The following is a 7,385-nucleotide window of genomic DNA, read 5'->3' as shown; positions in this document are numbered from 1 at the left end:
AGCCCTCACGATGTTACCAAACTCGACAATTACGACGCTATTGTTAATGCGACTGTCATAATGACACTATTAAAACCTCATTAACATTAAAATGAACAACTACCATCTGTACCCGACTCTCAGAACTTCATCAGACAATAAGATTGTTGTCCCGAGCGCACCCGGAAACCAGACAAAATGACGCCATGTGTTCCGAAACAGACTCGTGGACGGCCCGGCTTCTCAAATGAACCTCTGAGGATCACACTTCCTCCGCGTTAACTTGACTATTTACTTAAAACGGAGCAAGGAACGAACTCCAGTGCAGGTGGGAAACTGCTTTTTGGCTTCAGAGGTGGGAGGGTTTTACCATCTGCTCTGCTTCCGTGGAGGAGAGACCCACGCAAATTCATTAAATCCCGAGGAGACTGCGGCAGTTGGCGTGTTTCATTGGAGACGAAGCGGGTGTGAAGATCGGAAGATCTGCGTTCTAGACCTGACTCGGCCCCTGGCCTGCTGTGGGTCCTTGGGAAAATTGCTTCACCTCTCTGAGCCCAGATAGCCGTGGCAGGGAATTGGTGAGTGTTTATTCCACTTTGAGGGCTGGAGTACACACACAGTGATCAGATTGGATCGATCAATCTATCGTACTTATTGAGCGCTCATTGTCTGCAGAGCACTGTACTAACCACTTAAGAGACTACAATAGAACAACATAACATGCACGTACCCTGCTCACGACAAGCTTACAGTCTAGAGGAGGAGACAGACATTAATATAAATAAATACATTATGGACATGTACATAAGTGCTGAGGGGCTGGGAAGGGGAATGAATCATGAGCCTCGGTTTTCTTATCTGCAAAATGGGGACACTGCTTCCTCTCCCAAATTCCGGGGATTCTTGTGACGATAATATAATACCATCAAGTGAATGCACATGGGGTAAAATTAAAACAATTAACAAATTTATTCCAGCCTCCCTGTGTCCAAACTGTCCCTAAAGATCTTCGGGGATGGAGATTACCCAATACCTCTGGGTTTAACCTACTTGACAAAATGCAATATTATTTTAATGGCATTTATTGAGTTACCGCAGACTGCAGTACACTGCATTAAGTGCTCAGGATGATATGACAAATGCATAAAACAAGCACCCTCTCCTAACAGAGCTTACATTCTAATTAGTCTGTAAGCTTCTTTTCTGAAAAAAATTGGTATTAAGCATTTACTATGTGTCAAACACTGTTTTAAGTGCTGGGGTTGATCCAAGTAAATTAGGGTGGACACAGTCCCTGACCAGAATGCGGCTCACAGTCTAAGTATTCATTCATTCATTCATTCATTTATTCAGTCGTACTTACTGAGCCTTACTGTGTGCACAGCACTGTACTAAGCGCTTGGGAAAGTACCCTACAAGAATAAACAGACACATCCCCTGCTCTCAGTGAGCTTACAGTCTAGGGGTGGGAGTGGTCGCAGGGAGACAGACATCAGTAAGTAAGAGGGAGAACAAGAGAACTGAGACACAGAGAAATTAAATGACATGCCCAGGTCACACAGCAAGCAATCGGTAGAGCCGGGATTAGAACCCAGGTCCTCTGACTCCCTGAGCCATGCTCTTTCTACTAGGCCTTGTTGCTTCCCTCCTCATGAGCAGGGATCATGTCTATCGACTTAATTAAACTCTACTCTCCCAAGAGCTTAATCCAGTGCTCTGCACACAGTAAGCACTCAATAGATAATAATAATAATAATAATAATGATGCCATTTATTAAGCACTTACTATATGCAAAGCACTGTTCTAAGCGCTGGGGAGGTTACAAGGTGGTTAGGTTGTCCCACGTGGGGCTCCCAGTCTTCATCCCCATTTTACAGATGAGCGAACTGAGGCCCAGAGAAGTGAAGTGACTTGTCCAAAGTCACACAGCTGACAATTGGTGGAGCGGGATTTGAACCCATGACCTCTGACTCCAAAGCCCGGGCTCTTCTCACTGAGCCATGCTGCTTCTCGTAGATACCAATAGATACCACTGATTGATTGATGGTGTGGGCAGATGTAATTAAAAACTCTTAAGAAGGAGTGAAATCAGAAATCATCACACAGCTCCCCCAAGCATTCTTCAATAATAATAATAGTGGTGTTTCTTGTCATTCAGTTGTATTTTTTGAGCACTTACTGTGTGCAGTGCACTATATTAAGCACTTGGGAGAGTACCATATAACAATAAACAGACGCATTCCCTGCCCACAGTGAGCAAACAGTCTAGAGGGGGAGACAGATGTTAATAGAAAGAAATAAATTACAGCACTTAGTAATAATAATAATAATAATGGCATTTGTTAAGCGCTTACTATGTACCAAGCACTGGAGTAGATACAAGGTAATCGGGTTGTCCCACGTGGGGCTCACAGTCTTAATCCCCATTTTACAGATGAGGTCACTGAAGCACAGAGAAGTTAAGTGACTTGCCCAAAGTCACACAGCTGATAAGTGGAAGAGCCGGTACTAGAACCCATGACCTCTGACTCCCAAGCCCGTGATCTTTCCATTAAGCCACGCCGCTTCTCACTTACTCCATGCCAAATATACACTAAGCGCTGTGGCAGATGCAAAAATAAATCAGTTAGGACCGGTTCCTTCGGAATATCTAGACAGTGGTACGGAGACACAATAGCAACTTCACATTTTTGTTTTGAGTCTGGGTGACAAAACAATTTCACCATTTTGCTTAACACTCATTTTTCAGTTGGGAAACCAGCTTCAAGCTAAGATAAATTTCAGCTACACATTGGAAAGGAATCCAATTTAGATGTGTTCTACTAATTCAGTCAAGCTAATTAACTTGGTTCTGCTTTTTGCACCAGTTTGCTTGAATTGAATAGTTATGTCTGGTAAGCAGAGAGACAAAGAGATAAATGGGTCAGGGTATTTATGACTGCTCATTATTTCCTTTAATATCCATGCTGAAAAGTGTAAGTTCGGATGACAATTAAAACGCTTTTATACCATTTGAACAGTAATTGACTGATCCCGGTAATTTGTAGTTTGATTCTCCCTGTTAAGTAATTGACAATCGCTTGATAATAACACAGTCAATCATTCAGTTTTTGGTGGTGTATTTAAAAATAGCTAAAGAATATATTGTTAAATTAATATCTGCGGTCCAAATTACTCGGGAAATAGCGTTATTTAATTGCAGTCCGTTTTAGAAGATTGATTCTCTCCAGCCAGAGACCATTCCTTTCTCCAGGAGTTCTGATACAAACCTGAAAATGAATAACACACCTTACCATCCTTATAAGTGTTTTACAACTACTAACTTTTTGCCTCCAAAGGTTCTGTCTGAATTAAGACATCTGCACATGATGTAGAGAAGCGGCAAGGCACAGTGGGTAGAACACAGGCCTGAGAGTCAGAAGGTCACGGGTTCTAATCCCGGCTCCACCACTTGTCTGCCGTATGACCTTGGGCAAATCACTTCACTTCTCTGGACCTCAGTTCCCTCATCTGTGAAATGGGAATTGAGACTGTGAGCCCCACCTGGAACTGGGACTGTGTTCGATCCTATTTGCTTGTATCCAGTCCAGTGCTTAGTACAATCCCTGACCCATAGTAAGCGCTTAACAAATACCACAATTACTATTATTAATTATTAAGAATAACAACATCCAGAAAAATTTTCAATGAGGACTGCAGGATCCTTGTGGGCAAGGGAATAATAATAATGGTATTTGTTAAGTACTTACTATGTGCCAAGCACTGTTCTAAGCACTGAGGTAGATACATAGTAATCAGGTTGTCCCACGTGGGGCTCACAGTCTTCATCCCAATTTCACAGATGAGGAAACTGAGGCACAGAGAAGTTAAGCGACTTGTCCAAAGTCACGCAGCTGACAAGTGGCGAAGCCAGGATTAGAACCCACGACCTCTGACTCCCAAACACAGGCTCTTTCCACTAAGCTATGCCGCTTCAACCCCAGCACTTAGTACGGTGCCCGGCACATAGTAAGCGCTTAACAAATACCGCAATTATTATTAATTATTAAATGTAGGCTCTCAGGTCCCTGGGAGATGTAGTTCACAGGCAACAGTTTCCGGGAGAATTGATTTCCAAACTATGCCTTTAACTCTTTCTACTTCTGTTCCATCTCTGAAGGAGTCTCAGACCTTTCTGTAACAGACTCTTCCAGTAGGAGTCAGTCAGTCAATCGTATTTATTGAGCGCTTTCTGTGTGCGGAGCACTGTACTAAGCACTTCGGAGAGTAAAATACAACATAACAGATATATCCCCCACCCACAGTGAGCACTCCCTGAGTTCTGCTGCAAAGAGTTTTTTTTAATGGTATTCACTAAGCGCTTACTATGTGTTAAACACTGTTCTAAGCGCTGGGGTAGCTGCAAGTTAATTAAGTTGGTCACAGTCCCTGTCCTGCATAGGGCTCACAATCTAAGTAGGAGGGAGAACAGGTGTTCAATCTCCATTTTACAGTAGAGGTATTTGAGGCACAGAGAAGTGACTTACTCAAGGTCACACAGCAAGCAATTGGCAAAACAGGATTAGAACCCAACTCCTCCGATTCCCAGGTCTGGGATCTTTCCATTAGGCCAAGCTGCTTGGCTCAGTGGAAAGAGCACAGGCTTTGGAGTCAGAGGTCAGGGGTTCGAGTCCTGGCTCTGCCACATGTCTGCTGTGTGACCTTGGGCAAGTCACTTAACTTCTTGGAGCCTCAGTTACCTCATCTGTAAAATGGGGACGATGACTGTAAGCCCCAAGTGGGACAACCTGATCACCTTGTACCTCCCCCCCAGCGCTTAGAACAGTGCTTTGCACATAGTAAGCGCTTAACAAATGCCATCATTATCATTATTATTATAAAGACTTGGCCAGGCACAGCTGACCGGACCTAAAGAAATAGCCAGTGTCACGGACAGGCTTAGAGATAAGACTTTCAACGGAGTTTCAATCTCTGCAAGCAAAATTCTACCAAACGTTAGTTTGGTTTGGACGCTCAAGCCAAAAATGTTATCCTAGAGCAGATAATGAAGACAAATTGCTAAAACAACTGTCTATCTCACAGAACAAAAAGATGACTTTTAATGGAGGCAGAAACCTAATGTGAATTTGAATTCCTAGCTTCATGAACAAGTCCCCTTTGCTAAAAATAACAGAGAACACTTTCCATTAAGGACCACTTTAGGTGAGGCATTTTCTTCCCCTTGAATTTGAGTTAAGAATTAATATATCTAATCGATGGCAGACAGGCTTTCTAGCCCATTAAAAAATGATGCATCAAGCAATATGATTAATTGCTAAAAAACGTTATCCTTTTCTTCCTTTTTGGTAGATAAGGATCCTCTACCTCTAAGGGCTATTTTTCATAAGATGCGTCTCGATTTTGAAGAGATCCCAAAGAACCAGAGTATCCTGGTAGTTAGACCCCGGGCCCGGGAGTCAGAAAGACCTGGGTTCTAATCCAGCTGTGTGACCTTGGGCAAGCCACTTCACTTCTCTGTGCCTCTGTTCCCTCATCGGTAAAATGGGGACCAAGACTGTGAGCCCCATATGGGACGTGGACTGTGTCCAATCTGATTAACTTGTATCTACCCCAGTGCTTAAAACAGTGTCTGGCACATAGTAGGCACTTAACAATGCAATTAAAAAAAAATTGACTTGCTCTGCTGAGCTCAAAAATGTGAAAGGTGGAAGAACAGCTTTACCTCATGGATATTTTGTTGAGATAATTTTGCAGTGGGATAAGGATTAGCCAAACAATTGGCTGTTGACATTGTGCGCTGAGTTTAAAATGTCTGCCTTCTCCCCATATGATTTGACCTGGCTATGACTCATGCTCGCTTCATTCATTATTGCCTGAGTCTTATGGTAAAAATAAAAATTTAAAGATATATAACATAGTCATTAGGCTTGAACTTAGGTCAGGTCGGTCCATTAATTCTCATTAGCAGAAATGGCCAAAAGTTTGACTAGCCCCAAAGTAGAGAAACAGCATGGCTCAGTGAAAAGAGCATGGGCTTTGGAGTCAGAGGTCACGGGTTCAAATACCGGCTCCTCCAATTGTCAGCTGTGTGACTTTGGACAAGTCACTTATCTTCTCTGGGCCTCAGTTACCCCATCTGCAAAATGGGGATTAAGACTGTGAGCCCCGGTGGGACCACCTGATCACCTGGTAACCTCCCCAGTGCTTAAAACAGTGCTTTGCACATAGTAAGCACTTAATAAATGCCATCATTATTATTATTATTATCAGCCAGGTGAATGACTGTGTATCGGCTGGGAAGAGACAAAATGGACTTGAAATTTCATTCATTCATTCAATCGTATTTTTTGAGCTCTTATTATGTACAGAGCACTGTATTAAGCGCTTGGGAAGTACAAGTTGGCAACATATAGAGACGGTTCCTACCCAACAACGGGCTCACAGTCTAGAAGGGGGAGACAGACAACAAAACAAAACATATTAACAAAATAAAATAAATAGAATAGTAAATATATACAAGTAAAATAAATAGAGTAATAAATCTGTACAAACATATATACAGGTGCTGTGGGGAGGGGAAGGAGGTTGGGTGGGGGGGGATGGGGAGGGGGAGAGGAATGGGGGGCTCAGTCTGGGAAGGCCTCTTGGAGGAGGTGAGCTCTCAGTAGGGCTTTGAAGGGAGGAAGAGAGCTAGCTTGGCAGAGGTGTGGAGAGAGGGCATTCCAGGCCAGGGGGAGGACGTGGGCCGGGAGTCGACGGTGGGACAGGTGAGAACGAGGCCCGGTGAGGAGGTTAGCGGCAGCAGAGGAGCGGAGGGTGCAGGCTGGGCTGGAGAAGGAAAGGAGGGAGGAGAGGTAAGAGGGGGCGAGGTGATGGACAGCCTTGAAGCCCAGAGTGAGGAGTTTTTGCCTGATGCGTAGGTTGATTGGTAGCCACTGGAGATTTTTGAGGAGGGGAGTAACATGCCCAGAGTGTTTCTGCACAAAGATGATTCATTCATTCCATTGTATTTACTGAACACTTATACTGGGCAGAGCACTGTCCTAAGCACTTGGGAAGTACAATTCAGCAACAAATGGAGACAATCCCTGCCCACAGTGGGCTCACAGTCTAGAAGGGGGGAGATGGACATCAAAACAAGTAAACAGGCATCAGTAGCATCAATATAAACAAAAAGAATTCTAGATATATACCCATCATTAATAGAAATAAATAGAATTATAAATATGTACATATATACGCAAGTGCTTTGAGCAGGGATGGAGGTAGAGCAAAGGGGGTGAGTCGGGATGATGGGGAGGGAAGGGGGAGCAGGGAATAAGAGGGGCTTAGTCTGGGAGACAAATTTCCGTGTTGGGCACCACAAAAGATCAATTATTTGGGGTCTGCCTCTCCCTATAGACTG

The sequence above is a fragment of the Tachyglossus aculeatus genome, chromosome 14 (assembly GCF_015852505.1).
Source record: "Tachyglossus aculeatus isolate mTacAcu1 chromosome 14, mTacAcu1.pri, whole genome shotgun sequence".
Taxonomy (NCBI): domain Eukaryota; kingdom Metazoa; phylum Chordata; class Mammalia; order Monotremata; family Tachyglossidae; genus Tachyglossus; species Tachyglossus aculeatus.
Note: the sequence above shows the minus strand (reverse complement) of the source record.